This window comes from Apium graveolens, chromosome 11 (genome assembly GCF_009905375.1).
Source record: "Apium graveolens cultivar Ventura chromosome 11, ASM990537v1, whole genome shotgun sequence".
Taxonomy (NCBI): Eukaryota; Viridiplantae; Streptophyta; class Magnoliopsida; order Apiales; family Apiaceae; genus Apium; species Apium graveolens.
The window spans coordinates 67,960,412-67,983,114 of NC_133657.1; the positions used below are offsets into that span (position 1 = coordinate 67,960,412).

General features: G+C 37.9%; 1 non-coding gene across 1 annotated transcript; it reads left to right on the forward strand.

The window, feature by feature from the left end:
- The first annotated feature begins 9,860 nt into the window (after window positions 1-9,860).
- On the forward strand, window positions 9,861-9,967 carry LOC141699324 (small nucleolar RNA R71). Its single transcript, XR_012565795.1, has one exon. It is a non-coding gene; the product is annotated as a small nucleolar RNA R71 (small nucleolar RNA).
- Window positions 9,968-22,703: the final 12,736 nt, after the last annotated feature.

The following is a 22,703-nucleotide window of genomic DNA, read 5'->3' on the forward strand; positions in this document are numbered from 1 at the left end:
ATACTCAACGGTATTGAGGGGTATCAGAAAATGGTTAAAACCGTTGTGCCAGCCTATTTTCCTTGTAGTGATTAAACTGTACAATTAATTGATAAATCAAAACTGATAATTTTGAATTTAAGATAAAATTGTAACAGTGTATTCATTAATCTCTCACATTATATCAAATTTAATTTTAATTTGAATAATATTATCAGTTACAAAGTTATATAACAAATTTCCAGGTTCAATGAATCTGACTAAGCCCACTTACAAAGTGACTCAGCCCAATTCAGAAACCGAACCCAGCCCAACAGGTAATAACCCATCCCAAACTGATAAATAAATTCTAATTAAAATATTAAATCACAAATAAATAAAATCCTCGCCCAGGTCACCTCGCGTACGCGAGATGCCGAGACATTCGCCCAAATCACCCTTCGACCTGGTCCGGTGCGGTGCGGTGCATGGCGTGGCGGGGCGGCGGCGCGTGTGTGTGTGTGCGTGAAGCACACAAGAACACAATGCACCATCACACACCTTAGTAGTTATATACTACCCATGTGTGTGATACTATATAAAGCTGATACCCCCTTTATTTATTTTCAATGTGGGACAAAACACATTCTCATTTTTCAAGATCTTTCAAGCAACTAAGTTTAACTCTAATTCTCTATGGATTTCATTAAGAAAAATTCTTAAAACCATACATGAAAGTTTAAGTTCACATATCATGGAACAACTTCCAATCATTAATTTTAGGATTATCATCAAGAACATAATAAAACTATGATCTAATATCCAATTTTTATAATAATCCCCCACAAATCCATACAGAAATGCGATCAGGTTTTTTATCATGACTTAATTTTCAGAGTCGGTACCCTTCCGGGTTTGTGTTAGTCACTAAACATGTGCTAATAATACACACAATTATACGCGTTCGCAAGTAATATAGAATTAATTCTAGTTCGTTCCCAAAGAGACTGGCTTGGTTAACTAATTAATTTATGCGCTTATGCAATAATGATATGGTTATTATCCGATGCTAAGACGAATAACAAATTTGGTTTGTTGATAAATAAAAATTAAACTAACAATCATAACTAAGAGAATAATAATGGTTGAATTAATATATATGACAAACATGTGATTCTAACTTCATTAAATACTTCATTCAATAGCCTTTTCGTTCTTAACCTTAGCATGTAGTGGTGATGACACTTATCAGATAACACGAAACTGATAAACGCCAACTTTCGTTGCACGAATAACATACTACCAGACATCCACAAAAGAGATATAAGCTGAATAGATACCAATTATATCGAGACCCTATATGTCTATAGAATTTGACAACATAACGGTTTAATGCACAAGTTATCTATCATGATTACATAGGGCAAGTAAGATGATTAAAATTACCTACGAATAATGCATAAAAATAACACATGAACCTATGCTAGCATGGCAAGTTCTAAACCCTTAAATTCACTTTCGCTTCATTAAGAATTAATAGGCTATCTTATAAGTTCGTGAAACTCATAAGACGAATAAGCGCAACCTATACTAGGCTATCATACAATCACCACACACTAAGGTATCGAAACAAATTACCTAAAGAAATCCATAAATAAATCCGCTAGAACCCCACGATAACGATTAGCCCATAATCGGACTCATCATTAATGTGGGTTCCGATGAAAACATGATATAGTAAACGTAGTCTTTATACTGAATAAATAATAAAACCAAGTACGAAACAAGAGTAAGGTTAACGAATAAGAAAACTAGCATCCAAGTTCAAACTTAGAACAAAGATTCACAAGTAAAAACAAGATCTTCTTCTTCTTCGTTGAATTGTGCTAACACGGTCTTCTTACGGCTCTCCTTGTGCTCTGGTATATCCGTCTCTATAGAAAACGTCCTTTATTTAAGTATATATAGCAGCCCATGTAAGATAGAAGTCCTCCAATTGTAAATCAACTAGAATCAGGATTCTGAGATCCCGACCCGGCGCGGCCGTGTGCTTCACCAGCATGGGCGCGCTGGCTCTCTGACAAATGGGCGCGGCCGCACGCTAAATCAGTGCGGGCACGCCGTGCTTCTGGAAAATTTTCTGATTTTCTTTAATTCCTGCTGCAATCGAGTTGGCTTCCGGAGCTTAATTCTTTATACATCATCCTAACACCATATTAGCACCAAAACAATGCTAATTCACCTGATTCTTAGAATAATGCCTGAAATACAAAAACACTAGAAAACACATTAATACACCAACAACTTGAGCACATTTACACCAATTTAAAGCTTTACGGAGCGTAATAAAGTGTCATAAATACCACTCAACATACCCCCAAACTTGAATCGATGCTTGTCCTCAAGCATAAATAGACTCAAAGAACAAGAAATAAAAATGCATGAATGCAACTAAATGAATCCAACGATACCAGTAGAATAATTAAACCAACCAACAAGCAACATCTCAACAAATGCAGTTATTCGCATAAGATCAATCAAACCTCACAAATCAATCTACAAACCAGAGACGTGCGTGTGTGTACTGCTTACAGATATACTATCGCCACTAGATCAATAATCATGACTCACTATTCATCAAAGCAATCACAAGGTTATAAACAGAATAAAAGCTAGACTCAAAATAACTTATAACACTTCAATTCTTATATCGGAGTTTTATATGGATTCATGTTTTTATTCAAACAAAACAACACACTTATGCTTGTTTGATCGTGCAATGAGTGAGGTCCACAAAAGACATATACAATAATACCCATGTAGCGAGCATTAGGTTAGCGGATCCCAGACTATAAAAAGCCTTAGGTCACTAGGCACAAAGTCCCCAAAAAACTTAATAACTCGAGTACTAAAGAGCCCACTCGTGATCAATTATACATAACCTTTTTTTCAATATCTAAACGAGTGTGTTTCGCTCCATCTTGTTCAACCTTAGACTACTCATATAAATATGAGCAGGCTACTAGCCATTTGACACCTAGCCAACACAACTAGCAATGAAATCCAATTTTTCTCCAATTTTTTAAATATCCATGTCTTTTATTATTAAGAGAATATCCTAAATTCTAAATATAAACAATCGATTAAACCTCGACAAACAAACAAACCATGACCATGATCTAGCACTTAAGCAACCTATAAGACTTGGTGAAATACAGTTGTCTATAGCATGCAAATAAATTCAATAAGACTTAACATCACTAAATACGACATCACTACACTTGCATCAATATCAAAAGTCAATCGGAAAAATTATCTAAGGGATCAAGTTATTATGCAAATGCATGAAACTACATGAACAATCTAACATAAAAACTACCAAAAATAAAAAAACTACATGGAAAAATTTGCAACTATATGACCTGAACTATCATGAATATGCAAACTATACGTGACTCATACGAAACATATTCCTTCAACTACTACCCCCAAACTTAAAATATTCACTGTCCTCAGTGAAGGTAACAGTAAGGAATCAGGCATACCTAATCAGAATCAGGCTCCTCACCCCCAACGAGTGGAGTGTCAGGCATGTCCGACGGTGGATACACGGAATCCTCACCAAATACTGGCCACTGGATGTCAACACCGGTGGCTCTGAAAGCTGTCCCCAGTGCCTGGGTGAGATCACGTGCAAACCTGTTGTGGATGTCATGCATCGCATCCATCCTCCTACCCAGACGCCTATAATGCGTCATGCCCTTCTTGATGGTTTCTGTAACTGTGACCGCTCTATCTCCTATCCTAATTAAGCTCTCTAACCCACTTCACGGGCAAGCTTTGACCCACCAGCAAAATACTGATCAGCTGGTTTCTTGCCCGGAAGCATATCAAACGAATAACCAAGCCCCTTAGGATCGAGCTTATCACCATACCATTCCACCATGTTCACTATAATCGAACTATCAAGAGCCGAACTAGGGAGCTGAAGCTGCTCATGTGCAGCCCAATAAACACGAACTACCGCACACAACTTCGTCACTATAGAAGCATAGGGTATAGAACCCGTAGTGCTTCCTCTCAAAAATCTCAGAATGCCTTGGTGAATAATCCTACCAAGGTCCACATAATTACCCTTCAGAATTCCCCACCAGAAACGTGCTCGCTCCACAGTAACCTCGTGCATATAAGACGATGGCATAATATTAGCACAAATAAAGGCATTTCAAGCACAGGCAAATATGTTCATACAAGAAGCAGGGAATGTGGCATAATCAGTTGTGCCCCACTTGAACGTCCAATGAGACTTAGGCACACATAGAGTAGCAACAATCGAATCCAATTTAAAATCTTCCAGAGTCTTATCATTCCAAATATCCTGACCAGCCTTCCTCGCAGGCTGATTAATCACCCTCCTTATCGACCCTACATTGTACTCCACCTTCATCCCCCTCACTACTGTGAAGCCATTCTTCTGAGCCTTCGCGTTCGCATAGAATTCGCGAACAATACTCATGGGCACAGCAGCGGGTTCCTCACAAAAAGGAACCCAGCCCATCTCCAAAATCATCTCCAACAGCTTACCATCCTTCCCCGATGGCAGAAAACCTCGCTCCTTAGCAATAGACTTTGAGAGAAGCCTCGTATACTCCGCTTCAGCCTCGGGAGTAGAGAACATCGGCCTTACACCACCTGCACTTGAAGAATTGGTGGTGTTGCTGCTTACTTGAGTTTGTTGTCTCTTCGGTGCCATTGGAATTAAGTAGAGAAAATAAGAGTTTGTGTTTGAGAGAGAATTTATATTTGAGAAATTTGTGAAGTGGTGAAGAAGTTTTTGTATAAGTGTATGTATTTATAGGAGGAGAAAAGAGAATTATATATGGAATAGAAGTGAGATTTGATTATGGGAATAGTGGGAATAATGGGTTTGATTTGGAGAGGGAAATTTGGGATGTGGGAGAGTAAAATTCGGGTAGGAGTTGATTTTATAGCAAAAATCCCGTTTTTCCTCTTCAAAACTGTTGTTTTTATTTTACAGACTCGGGACATCGACGCGGCCGCGCGCTAGATCAGCGCGGGCATGCCGTGTCTCTATAATTTTAGCGCGGCCCCGCGCTAGATCATTGCAGGCGCACCTGGCTTCTGAAGTTGGCCCTGAATTTTTCTGTTTTTATGATTTTTTTTGTGATTTTCTCTTTTCTTCTTGCTTCCTCTACTTACTAATGTACAACAAACTTGGGTTGCCTCCCAAGAAGCGCTTGCTTTATGTTGTTAGCTTGACGTAGAAACTCGAGATCAAACGGATAACAAAATAGAACTAATTACCTCGCGGTTTGCCGTGTTGTCATAGTAATGCTTCAACCTCTGACCATTTACGTTGAATGCTTGGCCCGGATCATTCTCAAAAATCTCCACCGCTCCATGTGGAAACACAGTTTTGACAACAAATGGCCCTTACCATCTTGACTTCAACTTTCCAGGAAAAAGACGGAGACGAAAGTTGAACAAAAGAACTTGTTGCCCGGACACGAATAATTTGAGCACTAGACCCCTATCGTGCCACCTCTTGACTTTCTCCTTATACATTTTGTTATTCTCATAAGCTTGAAGTTGAAACTTGTCGAGCTCATTTAATTGAAGCATACTCTTCTTACCAGCTACATCCAAATCCAAATTCAATTTCTTCAAAGCCCAATACGCCTTATGCCTGATCTCCACAGGCAAATGACACCCCTTACCATAAACCAACTGAAATGGCAACATTCCCAACGGAGTCTTGTATGCTATTCTATAAGCCCACACAGCTTCATCAAACTTCAAAGACCAATCTTTCCTCGATGGACACACAACTTTCTTTAAGATGTACTTGATCTCTCTGTTAGATACCTCAGCTTGACCATTCTTCTGAGGATGATAAGCTGTAGCAATGCGATGATTCACATTATACCTTTGCATCATAGCAGTGAACTTGTGGTTGTAAAATGCGACCCCTCATAACTGATTATAACTCTTAGAGTTCCTAACCTTGTGAATATCTTCTTGTGAAGAAAATTAAGCACCACTTTTGCATCGTTCGTTGGCAATGCCTTAACCTCACCCCCATTTCGACACATAATCAACCACCAACAAGATATACTGATTATTACAAGATGAGACAAATGTCCCCATGAAGTCAATTTCACAAACATTGAAGACTTCAACCTCAAGAAGCACATTAAGAGGCATCTCATCCCTCTTAGACATATTACCCACACGTTGACATTGATCACATTTCAAAATGAACTGATGAGCATCTTTAAACAAGGTTGGCCAAAAGAAACCTGCTTGAAGAATACAAGCTGCTGTCTTTTCTCCACCATAGTGTCCTCCATAAGCCGTTGAGTGGCAATCTCGCAAGATCCCCCCCCCCCCGTTTCGCTGTAAGGAATACATCTCTTGATGATTTGGTCAGCTCTTTGATGAAAAAAAATGGCTCATCCCACATACACCACTTCACATCATGCAAAAACTTCTTCCTTTGAGTGTATGATAAGTCGGGAGGCATGATGTTACTCACAAGGCAGTTCACAATGTCTGCGAACCATTATTCTTCCTCTTGCACTCCAAATAGCTGCTCATCGGGAAAAAACTCATTTATCAATGTCTTTTCCAGTGAAGTAGCATTAGGGTTCTCTAAATGCGAGAGATAATCAGTGACTTGATTTCAATCCCCTTTCTGTCCTTGATGTCTAATTCAAATTCTTGAAGAAAAAGAACCCATATAATCAATCCAGGCTTCGAGTCCTTCTTCGAAATGAGATAACGAATTACAGCGTGATCAGTGAAAACTGTCACTTTAGTCCCAACTAGATAAGATCAAAATTTCTCAAAACCATAGAAAATAGCCAAAAGTTCTTTCTCCGTAGTAGTATAATTCAGTTGAGCACCATTCAAGGTCTTACTAGCGTAGTAGACCACATGAAATATGTTGTTCTTTCTCTGCCCAAGAACTGCTCCTACTACATATTCACTTGCATCCCACATCATCTCAAAAGGTTCATTCCAGTCAGGTGCAGTTATGACAGGTGTCGTGATTAAACTCTTCTTCAATGTTTCAAAAGCGGCAAGGCACTGGTCATCAAACTTGAAAGGGACATCTTTCTGTAGAAAACTGCACAATGGCTTCAAAATCTTGGAGAAGTACTTGATGAACCGCCTATAGAAACCCGCATGACCAAGAAAACAGTGAATTCCCTTAACAGAAATTGGTGAAGGAAGATTTTCAATGACCCCCACCTTGGCTTTGTCCACCTCAAGACCCTTACTAGAAACCTTGTGCCCAAGAATAATGCCTTGTCGCACCATAAAGTGACATTTCTTCCAATTGAGAAGCAAGTTGGTCTCAACGCACCTCTTGAGAACATGTCCAAGATTGTGCAAGCATTCATCAAAAGAATCTCCAAATACAGAGAAGTCGTCCATGAACACCTCCACATTCTGGCTAATCATATCCGAAAAGATGGCCATCATAAATATCTGAAATGTGGCTGGCGTACCACACAAACCAAAAGAAACTCATCTAAAGGCAAAAGTACTAAATGGACAAGTGAAGGTAGTCTTCTCCTGATCTTCTGGAGCGATACAGATCTGATTGTAACCCGGATAACAATCCAGAAGACAGTAATACTCGTGACCAGCCAATCGGTCAAACATCTGGTCAATGAAAGGCAGAGGGAAGTGATCCTTCCTAGTGGCCTTGTTCAGCTTCCTATAATCCATGCAAACTCTCCACCTTGTGACTGTTCGTGTAGGAATAAGCTCATTCTTCTCATTTGCTACCACAATGATACCACCTTTCTTTGGCACACATTGAACTGGGCATACCCATGAACTGTCAGAAATAGGATAGATGATCCATGCATGAGCCACTTAAGGATTTCCTTCTTCACTACTTCCTTCATGATTGAATTAAGTCTTTTTTGCTGCTCGACCGTAGGCTTGCTACCTTCCTCTAGTAGAATTTTATGCATACAATAAGAAGGCTGATTCCCTTAATATCTGCTATGGTCCATAGTAGATGCATCACCTAAAAACGCATACCTTAAATGTTCAGGTAAAGGCTTAAGCTCAAGAGTAGGAGCTTTCTCAATAGATGGCTTGAGGCATTTAGGAGCTTTGGTCAATTCCTCCATTCCAAGAGATTCAAAGGCATATCAATCTTCCTCTTCCAGGGAGAAACATTTAGATATTGTAATTTTTCTTCACCTTCATCATCCTCACAATCTGAATTCCCCAATAAGGCCTTCTCTAAGGCATCAGACCTTAGCAATTGATCAAGTTCTGAAGTAACCACAGAATCGAACAACTCCACTTTTATGCACTCCTCATTTTCCATAGGGAATTTGATAGCATTGAACACATTAAAAGTTACATCCTGATCCAGCACTCACATTGTAAGCTCACCCTTTTGCACATCTATCAAGGTTCGGCTAGTTGCCAAGAAAGGTCTTCCCATGATTATGGGAATCTTTTTATCCTCCTCGAAATCAAGAAATATGAAATCAGTAGGGAAGATAAGTTTATCAACCTTGACCAAGACATCCTCTACAATTCCAAGCGGATATGTAATAGAGCGGTCGGCCAACTGCAAAGTCTTATAAGTCAGTTTTAGATCAGGCAAGTTTAACTTCTTGAAGATTGACAAAGGCATCAGATTAATGCTTGCTCCCAGGTCACATAAGCATCTTTCAAAAGACACTTATCCAATAGTGCAAGGAATAGTGAAGCTTCCTGGATCCTTAAGCTTCGGAGGCAACTTTTATTGCAGCACAACATTGCATTCCTCCATGAGAGTGACAGTCTCTAAATCATCTAGCTTCACTTTCCGAGAGAGTATACCTTTCATAAGCCTTGCGTAACTAGGCATCTGCTCAAGAGCCTCAACGAAAGGTATGTTAATATGAAGTTTCTTGAACACCTCCAGAAACTTCTCAAATTGCTTATCCAGCTTTTTCTTCTACAGCCGCTTAGGAAAAGGCGGTGGAGGATAGATCTGTTTCCCCTGTATTTACCTCAGGAGGAGTGTGCGCCATAGTAGTCTTTATTGGTTCCAATTCTACTCCCTACTGCTCTACTTCTTCTTCAGCCCCAGCTTTTTCATATGAAACTTGAGTTTGTTCGGGATTTGCAACCTTTCCAGACCTCAAAGTGATTTCCTTCACCTGCTCCTTAGCTTCCCTCTGTCCTGGCACTTCAGTGTCACTAGTTAATGTACCGGATTGATGATTAAGCAAGGCATTGGCAATTTGTCCAATTTGATTTTCCAAGTTCTTGATAGAAACAGCTTGACTCTTGCACATAAGCTTCAACTCTTCTAATTCAGATTTTTTATTAGCTTGTTGCAGCTGAAGTTGCTGCCTTGGTGCATATTGTGGTTGCTGAAACCCAGGGGGTTGTACTGCTTAGCTGGATACTGCTGATAAGGTTGCTGAACCGCATTCTGAGCGTTGCTCCAACTGAAATTAGGATGATTGCGGTTGTTGGGATGATAAGTGGCTGGCACAGGTTGCTAGGATCGCTGAAAATTGCTCACGAACTGAGCTGATTCACTAGAAATAGCACACTGATCAGTCTCATGGGCACCAGCACAAAGCTCACAGACACTAGTGATTTGATTAACTCCATAGTTAGTCAAGGTTTCCATCCTAGAAGTTGCTGCATCCAACTCCAGAATTTCTACTACTTTTCCCTAAGTCAGTCTCTGAGAAGGATTCTGGTATTCATTAGTAGCCTTCAGTTCAATCAATTCATAAGCTTCATTGTAACTCTTATCCCACAAGACTCCTCCTGATGCTACATCGAGTATGGGTCTATAAGTAGCACCCAATCCATTGTAGAAACAATTTATAATCATCCAATCAGGCATGCCATGGTGTGGGCACTTCCTTAGAATCTCCTTATATCAATCCCAAGCCTCACACAGAGATTTTCCAGTTTGCTGAGCAAACTGAGTAAGAGCATTCCTGATTGCAGCAATCTTCGTCATAGGGAAGAATTTAGTGAGAAAATTTTGAGCAAGAATCTCCCAAATGGTGATAGACCCTGGTGGTAGAGAATGTAACCAGCACTTCGCTTTATCCCTTAGAGAGAATGGGAAGAGTCGCAGCTTGATAGCATCTTCAGTCACACCATTGAACTTGAAAGTGCGCAGATCTCAATGAAATCCCTGATGTGCATGTTGGGGTCTTCAGTAGGAGAAACCCCAAACTGAACCGAGTTCTGTATCATCTGAATCGTGCTTGACTTGATCTCAAAAGTGTTAGCCGAGAAGGCTGGCCTGATGATGTTTGACTGAATATCATTGATCTTAGGCTGAGAATAGTCCATCAAAGCCTTAGGAATTTTTGCTTGATCCCCCATCACTACTAAAACTGGTTCCTCTACTTTCTCTTCTTCTTCTATCTTCTCTTCATCCTCAAAAACTTCCCTTCGAACCACTACAACTTCTTCCTCGACTTTATCCAGAGTTCTCTTACGAGACCGCGAACGCGTATGCATACACGCTCGCTAGAGTACCTGAAATAAGACAAGGAAACCGATAAGTAACAATGTTTGAGTCAATGAACTTTAACGATCACTGATGATAAACACATAAACAAAAAATTAACAATGCAATCCCCGGCAGCGGCGCCAAAAACTTGTTAGTCGCTAAACACACGCTAATAATACACGCAAGTATACGCATTCACACGTAATATAGAATTATTTCTAGTTCGTTCCTACAGAGACTAGCTTGGTTAACTAATTAATTTATGCACTTATGCAACAATGATATGGTTATTATCCAATGCTAAGACGAATAACAAATTGGGTTTGTTGATAACTAATAATTAAACTAACAATTATAACTAAGAGAATAAGAATGGTTGAATTAATATATATGACAAACATGAGATTCTAACTTCATTAAATACTTCATTCAATAGCCTTTGTGTTCTTAACCTTAGCATGTAGTGGTGATGACACTAATCAGATAACACAAAAGTAATAAACGCCAACTTTTGTTGCATGAATAACATACTACCAGACATCCACAAAAGAGATAGAAGCTGAATAGACACCAATTATATCGAGACCCTATATGTCTATAGAATTTGACAACATAACGGTTTAATGCACAAGTTATCTATCATGATTATATAGGGCAAGTAAGTTGGTTAGAATTACCTACGAATCATGCATAACAATAACACATGAACCTATGCTAGCATGGAAAGTTCTAAACCCTTAAATTCACTTTCACTTCATTAATAATTAACAAGTTATCTTATAAGTTCGCGACGCTCATAAGATGAATAAGTGCAACCAATACTAGGCTATCATACAATCACCACACACTACGGTATCGAAATAAATTACCTAAAGAAATCCATAAATAAATCCGCTAGTTCCCCATGATAACGATTGGCCCATAATCGGACTCATCATCAATGTGGGTTCCGATGAAAACATGATATAGTAAACGTAGTCTTTATACTGAATAAATAATAAAACCAAGTACGAAACAAGAGTAAGGTTCACGAATAAGAAAACTAGCATCCAAGTTACAACTTAGAACAAAGATTCACAAGTAAAAATAAGATCTTCTTCGTCTTCGTTGAATTGTGCTAACACGGTCTTCTTACGACTCTCTTTGTGCTCTGGTATATCCGTCTCTATAGAAAACATCCTTTATTTAAGTATATATAGCAGCCCATGCAATATAGAAGTCCTCCAATTGTAAATCAACTAGAATCAGGATTCTGAGATCCCGACCCGGCGCGGCCACGCGCTTCATCAGCGCGGGCGCGCTAGCTCTCTGACAAATGGACGCGGCCGTGCCATGCTTCTGGAAAAACTTCTGATTTTCTTTAATTCTTACTGCAATCGAGTTGGCTTCCAGAGCTTAATTCTTTAGACATCATCCTAACATCATATTAGCAACAAAACAATGCTAATTCACCTTATTCTTAGAATAATGCCTGAAATGCAAAAACACTAGAAAACACATTAAAACACCAACAACTTGAGCATATTTACACCAATTCAAAGCTTTACGAAGCGTAATAAAGTGTCATAAATTCCACTCAATAGTTTGAACCCTCCTAAGTTCTCTACTTCAATGGTTACCAGATTCAGATGGAATGTTTCACCTTGAATCTTAATCCATTAATATAACCATGTTCCATAGACGACGAAAAGTAAACAACTATGGTGCCAATCTAAGGCTTTGAGACATTAATGGTCTTGTCTCGATCCTGTTCGTTGGATGCTTCAAGGAATAACATTTCCTTTAATTGCGACCACACAATTACATTCGCTTAGCTAGGCATCTCCAGAGATATACTGCATCTATCTCGTCAAATGACTTTGTAATAACTCGAATTTTTGAGACCTTGTAAAATGTTTAATGAATAGTAACCCTGACAGACTAGAAAAACTTTTGAGCCCACACTATGTAGTGCATGAGAAAATGAGTTTCGGAATTGATATTACGACTATACGTACCAAATGAGTGTATGTAAACGCTATTAGTTTTCGAAGAAAACGAACTTTGAAAAACGACCGTATTTACGACTTATCGAGGATTACGGGAATCACAATATAATTACGAGATTAAAATCCTACGGATTTATATTCAAGTAGGATAAATAAAAATATAAGGAATAAATACGAAAGGAATTACATCGCGAACCATTTACGAGTAAGTATTACGATGAACGTTTAGTAACCGAGCGAATGCGTAAACGATTAAATAAATGTAACGCATTAACTAAACCATGGTAAGGAAGTAACCATGGTTACTTCATCAAATAGTGAGCTAACCATAGGATGAACAAGCTAGCTAGCAAAATAGTGTGCTAAGGAAGCTAACCTTGTAGTTTAGCTTGTAAGCTAACAAGCTACAAAGATTTATCCCCAAGATTTGCTACAAAGAATAAACCTAGAATACTATACTAGGAAGAATAAAATCAAGTACAAGATATCACCTCACCTTCCTAGAAGCAACCTATCAAAGCATCCAAGAGAAGCAACCAAGAGGAGTATAAATACCCCCCTTGGAAGCTCCATTCGGCCCTAATGCAAAAAGGGAAGAAATCAAATTCAAATCTCCAAGTTCTAGCTCTTTTAAAATCACCCAATTAATTCTCAAGCCTCATAGTAACTAAACTAAGGTAATAAAATTCTTTCATCTCTTTTTATCAAGGTTTGATGGGTGGAATAAATTCAAGAAACTCACTAGTGAATAGTGTGAATAGTAACCTCTCTTTGGTTTCTTGATTTCAATGGTGGTTTTAGGTTCTAAAAATCATACCAAGCACTTCCAAGCCTCCACCATCCTCAAGAACACATCTCAAGCTTTCAAGAAAGGTAAAAATCTTTGGCCCTACTTTATTTAAGGTTCATTTTAAGATCCATTTAGTATGTGGTAGTAAACCTAGTGTAATGGGTGTTATTGATGAAATCTTGATGATTAAGTTAAGTATATTTAAGGTTGGATGTTGTTGCCTCAAGAACATGATGTTCTTGAGAGGAGTTTGTGTTTTGATGATGATATGATGATTGTTGGTGGTTGTGTTAATAGTTAGGGCGTAAACGAAACCCCGATCGTAAACGTAACTTCGTTAAAACCAACAAATCGTAACTTTAAGTTTCTGCAGAAAGTGTCGAAGTTTTAAACTGTATATTCTTGAAAATAAACTTTGATTAGGATATAAAATATTATAAGGATCGTTTAGGCGCTTGAATCGCTTGATTCCGATTTACGGATCAAAAGTTATTGTTGTTTTAGTAAAAGTGATTTACGCGACAAAAACTGCTACGGATTACGAACTTTGAAAATATAAAGGATAGACTTAAATGTGTTCATAAATCATGAAATTTTTACAGAGAGTAACATATTGAGTTCCCTAACTTCCATAAAAATTTCAAGTGAAAATAATAATTTCTCTATTTTATAAAAATGTCGGAGGCGAGATCGCGCGAGTAGAAACAGTAAGAATCCATAAGCGGAGCCGACGACGATAATGAGAATGAACCTACGTTACTTAGAAAAATGAAGTGACCAATATGAATATGAATTAAAGGAATGTTAAGGGTAGTATGAGTTGAGAGGGTGCATAATAAGTAGCGCATGAGTGCGAGTTGCCGTAAATTAGAACGGAACCTAACGAAATGAAATGTGTTTATGGTTATAGATTTCCGAGCGGAATCTAGAGCATCCTCCACCTCGAGATACCCAGGCAAGTTTACGAACCCAACTCCATTTTTACTGTTGTGTTGTGAAAGGATTGTTTTACTATCATCGCATAAATACCATGTTTGCCATGATACGTAGTTGTTGAATTTTCGCATAATATAAGCGATGTTGTACGATATAGTATATATCGTGAAATGTTTATTCCGCTTTAAGCGCGACATATTATATAAGACCGAGAGTCGGTCGGGATTTAAAATAAAACCCGGGAATCATTCCGGAGGTATTATAGGACGGGTATAAGTCCATAGTAGTACGGTTTAAAAGGGGCTCATCGTCCACTTACGAAACATTAAAACACCTCGAACTTTTATTAAAACGATTTCCCAACGATCATATTCCCTCAAATATATTTTATCATTCGGATAATAAATATAATATATTTTGTTAGGTCACACACACACTGTAAAGGGGGTGAATACAGTGTATAGTACACTCAAATCGAACTTTAAGAACTTAAGTAACAGAAAACAAACTTTATTGAAACAATAAACTCTGTTACAGTATGGAACTGTTACCTCTCAGTGATGAACAAATATCACGAGAGCTGCTAGGGTTACAATGAATAATCTTCTCTAATAATGATAACACTTATAGTGTAAACCCTATATCTGTGTTTATATACTACACAGTTACAAGATAATCGCTAATTGATATGGAATATAATTCTGCTTCCTAAAATATATCAATCAGATATCTTTTCTTCCAAGTATTCCATTCTTCACGGAATTCCTTCTTCATGCATATCTCTTCTTATGTTTATCTTGATCTTCTTTCCTTTAATCAGCTACTGTCCTTATATGATTGTCCTTCAGCACTTAAGTTCTGATATCTATCTTCTGACGATTATCTCCTGATAACATATGTACTGATATCCTTAAGTCCTGACTTCCAGTATAAGTACTGATCAACAGTTAAGTACTGATTTATCCTGTTCAAGTAAGATCTGAAAGCTAAACATAAAACATATTAGCCATGACATTATCAAATATATCTAACAATCTCCCCCAACTTGTAAATTAACATAATATACAAGTTTAACAGATATTTGATGATGTCAAAAACATTAAGTACAAATGCATGAGAATTAGACTAGATAACTACAACTTACAGTCCTTAAAGCTTTTACCAATTTCAACTTCTGATAACAACTTCAGTCTGTATAAATATCAGAATTTAAGCAGTTGTAGATCTTCGACTTGGCTTCATCATTTTCTGATCTCTCTGATGTCAGGAGTTGTTCTGAGATAGTTCTTCAACAAATATTTCTCAGCATATCTGAGTTCATCAATCATTCTCCTTTTGACATCTTTAAGCTCTGCAGTATCTTCACCAGTTTGAAAGATTGCAGCTCTGAGATCATTGATCTTTGCTTTTCTCAACTCATGATCTAGTCTTATGACATAAGCTTTGTCAGACTCTAGATTGAATTCAAGTCCCTTAATACCAAGATATGTTCTGATCTGTGCAGTATTAGGCTTCATATCAACAATATCACCATTGTGATCTCTGTACTTTGGAACATATATGCTGTCAGACTTAACAGAATAAAGCCTTTTCTGTCTCTGAATCTGTTCTTTTAAGTAGTTTGCAACAGTCTCTGTTATATTGTCATCCACTTGAAGTAAGAAAAGTACATGCTCTAATTCTTCAAAATACTTCAATGGAATGGCATTTTGTCTTATATGATAAACCCTACCATCTGTCATGAAATACAACATGATGTATTCTTTCAAGTAGGTATGGTAAACCATCTGTACAGATTCCAGTTGATTCAATCTCTCAGGAGTTGCTCCAATACCTGGTTCACTCAAGGAAGTTGGATCATTGGTAGTGTTGTGTACTCTTCTTTCATCAGCACTTCCCAATCCAGTTTTATCTCTAGTTTCCTTTCCAGTAACTACTCTTGCTTCAAAACCACTTGCAGTAGTCTTCAAAGATTGAGTCTGTTTTGCTTTAGTGAATCCTGGTAGGAGTGTCTTTGATCTATTTTCTGATATCAAGTTAACTTGAGCTCTGTCAGAGGTTACTTGCTTCTTCTGAATATCAGAACTTACAATTTCTTGACTCTAAACAACTTGAGCCATGTCAGAGGTTGTTTTAAGAACTTTTCTTGAAGTCAGAGCAAGATCATCTTTTTCATCAGTAATTTCTTCTTCCTCAGGAGGTACATAAACCTTGATAGGTTCACCAACCTTTTCTTTACCCTTGGATCTTGGATCTATCTGTGGTTGTGATCTAGCCAACGTTGCTTCAGTATGTGTCCTTTCTTTGATCACAATGCCTTTGAGTTTTGGAAGTGACTTTTTACCAGAAGCTTCAGATTTAGATGTGACTTTCTCTGATTTAAGTCTGGCTTCTTCTTCCTTTAAACTTTCCAAGTCCATTCCTGGATTTTCTTGAAGAAATAACTGTCTTGACATTTCCTCATCAAGATCTAGAAGTTCATCAGAACTTATCCTTTTACCAGCAGCAGAACTTATTCTTTTCCCAGTATCAGAACTTGTCCTGTGACTAGCTTGTCTTGATGTAAACCTTCTACCTTGACTATGACCGCTACCCATTCCAGAGTATCCTTGATCATCATTTCCATCATCCTTTCCGTGCAGTGTCTTGTTAGTGTTGCATTTGGACTTAATTACCTTCTCCCCCTTTTTGGCATCAGCAGGTAGTAAAAGAGAGATAAGTAAGTCCACTGAGGATTGGATTTTAGTAAGTTGCGATTGATGAGAAGCTCTGATACCAATTGTTAGGTCACACAATGAGATTAATTTTGTAAATACTGAGCATAAAGTCTGATAACACAGAACAAGACTAAGCAGATTTAGAGAAAGAACCTGAAACCATTCCAAGTTCATTTACCAATCTTGTAAAAGTAGCTTCACACAGTGGTTTTGTGAAGATATCTGCTAGTTGTTGATCTGTGGGAACAAAATGCAATTCCACTGTACCTTCATCCACATGTTCCCTGATGAAGTGGTACCTGATGCTGATGTGCTTTGTCATTGAGTGTTGAACTGGATTACCTGTCATAGTAATAGCACTTTGATTATCACAGTAAATAGGGATTTTGAAATATGTTAACCCATAATCCAGTAACTGATTCTTCATCCAAAGAATCTGTGCACAACAGCTTCCTGTAGCAATATACTCTGCTTCAGCAGTTGATGTGGAAATTGACTTTTGTTTCTTGCTATACCAAGAAACCAATCTGCCTCCAAGAAATTGGCAGCTTCCACTTGTGCTTTTCCTGTCAATTTTGCAACCTGCAAAATCTGCATCTGAGTAACCTATTAGTTTAAAATCTGATTCTCTAGGATACCATAATCCCAGAGCAGCTGTTCCTTTAAGATACTTAAAGATTCTTTTTACAGCTGTTAAGTGAGGTTCTCTTGGATCTGCTTGAAATCTTGCACAAAGACAGGTAGCATACATGATATCAGGTCTACTAGCAGTTAGATAGAGTAGAGAGCCCATCATACCTCTGTAGTCAGTAATATCTACTGATTTACCGGTATCCTTATCCAGTTTTGTCGCAGTGGCCATTGGAGTGGATGCACTTGAACAATCTTGCATTCCAAATTTCTTCAGCAAGTTTCTGGTGGACTTGGTTTGACAAATAAAAGTGTCTTCCTCATTTTGCTTGACTTGAAGGCCCAGAAAATAGCTAAGTTCCCCCATCATACTCATCTGACATCTTGACTGCATTAGTTTGGCAAACTTTTTGCAAAGTTTATCATTTGTAGATCCAAAAATGATATCATCAACATAAATCTGGACCAGAAGTAGGTCCTTTCCATGGTTGAGGTAGAACAGTGTTTTGTCTATTGTCCCTCGGTTGAATCCACTTTCCAGAAGAAACTGAGCTAAAGTCTCATACCATGCTCTAGGAGCTTGCTTAAGTCCATAAAGTGCTTTGTCAAGCCTGTAGACATAATCTGGATGTTTGGTATCTACAAAACCTAGAGGTTGTTCAACATATACCTCCTCCTCCAATTCTCCATTGAGAAAAGCACTTTTCACATCCATTTGAAAGACAGTAAACTTTTTGTGAGCAGCATAAGCCAAGAATATCCTTATGGCTTCTAACCTAGCAACTGGTGCAAATGTTTCATCATAATCAATTCCCTCCTGTTGAGAATATCCTTTTGCAACCAGCCTTGCCTTATTCCTTGTAATTATGCCATCACTGTCAGTTTTGTTTCTGAATACCCACTTTGTACCAACAACAGATCTATTCTTTGGTCTTGGCACTAGGGTCCAGACTTTGTTTCTTTCAAATTCATTCAACTGTTCCTGCATTGCTTGCGTCCAATCAGCATCTTGAAGAGCTTCTTCCACTTTCTTTGGCTCAGTGTGAGAGAGAAAAGAATTGTAAAGACATTCATTTGAAGTACCTGTTCTAGTTCTGACACCTGCATCAGGATTTCCAATTATCAAATCAGGTGTATGTGATTTTGTCCACTTCCTTGCAGATGGAAGGTTTTCTCTAGAACTGGATGCTCCCCCAAGATCCATGCTATTTTCATTTTCATTTTCTGATGCTCCCCCTGAAACTATGTTCTCTGAGTTGGATTCTTCAGTATTTACATTTTCAGCACTACCAGAACTTGGCTTATCAGAACTTGAAGAGCCAGATGTATGTTCTGATGTTTCTTCAGATGTGGTAGGATCTTGAGTATGCTCCCCCTGCATAGGTGCATCTTCCTTTGACGTAGTCTCCATAGTTTCAATAACATCAGAGTTTAATCCATCAGAGTTTACAGTATCAGGACTTAGACTATCAGGATTTTCTGTATCAGAATTTGAGTCTTCATTTTCAAATCTCAGCTGATCATGGTCAATGAAATCTTCAAGACCAGTAATCTTTTTGTCATCAAAAGAGACATTGATTGATTCCATGACCACTTTTGTTCTCAAATTATAGACTCTGAAGGCTTTTGTGGAAAGTGGATATCCAACAAAGATTCCTTCATCAGCTTTTAGATCAAACTTTGATAGCTGTTCAGGATGAGTTTTGAGAACAAAACACTTGCATCCAAATACATGAAAATATTTCAGATTTGGCTTCTTTTTCTTCACCATCTCATATGGTGTTTTTCCATGCTTGTTAATGAGTGTTGCATTTTGAGTAAAACAAGCAGTCTGCACAGCTTCAGCCCAGAAATAGGTTGGAAGCTTTGCTTCTTCAAGCATTGTACGTGCAGCTTCAATGAGAGTTCTATTCTTCCTTTCAACAACTCCATTTTGCTGTGGAATTCCAGGAGTAGAAAATTCCTGCTTTATTCCATGGCTTTTGCAGAACTCTTCCATTATCAAATTCTTGAACTCAGTGCCATTATCACTTCTTAAAACTTTCACAGAATCTTTGACCATTTTATCCAGATGTTTGATATGATCAATCAAGGTTGATGCAGTTTCACTTTTTGTATGCAAGAAATACACCCATGTGTATCTGGTGAACTCATCCACTATGACCAACGCATACTTCTTCTTTGCAATAGACATGACATTTACTGGACCAAATAGATCAACATGTATTAGATGATAAGGCTCAAGAATTGATGATTCAGTCTTGCTCTTGAATGAAGATTTTCTTTATTTGGCTTTCTGACATGAATCACAAAGACCATCGGGAGCAAATACTGTGTTTGGCAATCCTCTCACAAGATCTTTCTTGACCAGTTCATTTATATTGTTGAAATTTAAATGAGAGAGTTTCTTATGCCAATTCCAGCTTTCTTCAATTGATGCTCTACTCATTAGACAGATTGCAGAACTATCAGTACTTGTTGAAAGCTTAGCTTCATAAATGTTACCACGCCTGTATCCTTTCAGAACAACTTTGCCTTTAGATTTACTCACAATTTCACAGTGTTCTTCAAAGAAATCAACATGATAACCTCTGTCACAGATTTGACTTATACTCAGTAGGTTGTGTTTAAGTCCTGAGACTAGAGCTACTTGTTTAATTATGACATTTCCAAGATTGGTATTGCCATATCCCAATGTTTTTCCAATGTTGCCATCTCCATAAGAAACACTTGGGCCAGCTTTCTCCACAAAGTCTGATAGCAGGGCCTTATTTCCAGTCATATGTCCTGAACATCCACTGTCCAGAACTAGAATATTTTTCCTGTTGCCCTGCAATCACAAAGACCACTAATTATTAATTTTAAGGACCCAGACTTGCTTGGATCCTTTGGCCTTATTAAGTTTGTTAACATTTGCAGCGGATTTAGCATCAGAGTTTATGTTAACATTTTTCTTATCAGAACTTACACTATCAGACTTTGAATCAGAATTTACACTAGAAAGAACAATGGAAACTTTCTTCAAAGAAGGTTTTATTTGATAATAATCATAGTACAAACTATGATATTCCTTACAAGTATAAATGGAATGCCATAAACTACCACAATGAAGACAAGGATTTTGTGGTTTGTATCTAACAGACTGACTCTTAACTCCTGATTTTGAAGGTAAGGAGTTAATATTCTTATTCTTCCTGCAAAAAGAAGCCAGATGGTTAGAACTTCCACAGTTATGACATGTTTTCCTAGGAGCATCAGGAACAGGTTTATAATCATTGCTTTTATTCACACCTTCCTTTCCATTCCTATTTTTCCTAGGTGATTTTACCTTGTTTGCATTCTTGACATCTTTCAGCTTATGCTTAAGCTGCTTCTTTGTCATTAAGCCTATGTTCACTTCAGCTATCTTTTCCTGTTTTAGTTTATCAGAAGTTAATTTCTTTGTAACTTCTGATTTTTCATTTTCAGACTTTACAGTTACAAACTTAACAGGTTTTAATTTTGGCTTTTGTTTATCAACAGACTTAATTTCTACAGTTCCTTTATCTTTCTTATCTTCTCCATAACCTAAGCCCTCTTTCCAGTTTCCACTACTTAGCAAATTTTGAGTTGTTTTGCCAGAGTTAGTCCAAGTCCTGATAATCTCTCTTTCCTTTTCTAACTCAGTTTTTAGAGATTCATTTAATTTTAGCACTTCATTCCTAACATAAAAAGCATCATCTCTATCCTTCTGAGTTTGATGGAACATGACTAACTCTTTTTCTAAGAAATCATTTCTTTTCTTAAATGCAAGATTTTCAGAAGTTAAACTTTCACATGTTAAAGTTTGATCTCTATAGCTAACAAACATGGTTTTAAGATATCTTCTCAACTCATTAATATCATCAGTATGAAAAGCATAAGTAGTCTGAGGTACCTTTGTTTCAGCAGCTTCAGAACTGCTCTCAGCACTTTCTTTATCAGCATTTGCCATCAATGCATAGTTTTCCTCACTTTCAGAGTCTGAGGTGTCTGTCCAGCTTTTCTGCTTTGTGACAAGAGCCTTGCCTTTTTCACCCTTTACCTTCTTGCAGTCAGGAGATATGTGGCCTTTCTCACCACAGTTATAGCATTTAACATTGGTGTAATCTCCTCTGTCAGACTTTCCTCCTCTGCCTTCAGATCTTCTGAAATTCTTCTTATCAGAACTTATGCCTTTCCTGGAAAACTTCTTTCCCTTCCTGAACTTCTTGTATGCAATCTTTGTGATTCCTTTCACCATAAGAGCACACAGCTTCATCATCTCCTCATCAGCATCAGTCTCAGGCAAGCTTTCAGAATCTGAGTCATCATCACTCTCAGAACTTGATGACTCGGTATCAGACTTTATGAAAAGAGCTTTTCCCTTGTCTTTCTTTGAGGAAGCTGCTTTGGGGAATTCTTCTTCAGCCTTAAGAGCAACTGTCCTTGACTTTCCTCCTTTCCTCTTGCTTCTTTGTTCCATCTCCAGCTCATGAGTCTTGAGCATTCCATAGATTTCGTCAAGAGTTATTTCATCAAGATTGTAGTTGTCTCTTATTATCGTTGCCTTCAAATCCCAGCATTCAGAAAGAGCTAACAGGAACTTAAGGTTTGAATCTTCAAGATCATACTCTTTATCAACCAATGACAAATCATTCAAAAGTTTGACAAATCTATCATATAAATCATTCAATGACTCATTAGTCTTTGAGTCAAAGTGTTCATACTTTTGAGTGAGTATTGTCTTCCTGTTCTTCTTAATTGTGTCAGTTCCCTGACACCTTGTTTCCAGAGCATCCCATATCTTCTTAGCAGTCTTGCAGTTGATTACCCTGTTTGACATTACATTATTAATGGCACTATGCAGTAAGTGTCGTACCTTAGCATCCTTAGCAATTGATGCTATGTCTTCAGCAGTATAATCACTCTTCTCCTTTGGTACGGTCTTTGCTGCTTCACCTGCAACTGCAACTGCGAGTTTGGTTGGTTTGTGAGGGCCTTCCTTGATTCTATCAAGGTATTCTGGATCTATTGCTTCCAGGAACATGGTCATCCTTACCTTCCATATGGGATATTCAGATGGTCTCAGTATGGGAACTCTGATGGTCTCATACCGACTCTGAATTTGTGTCTTTGGTGGTTCCTCAGTTTTGGTA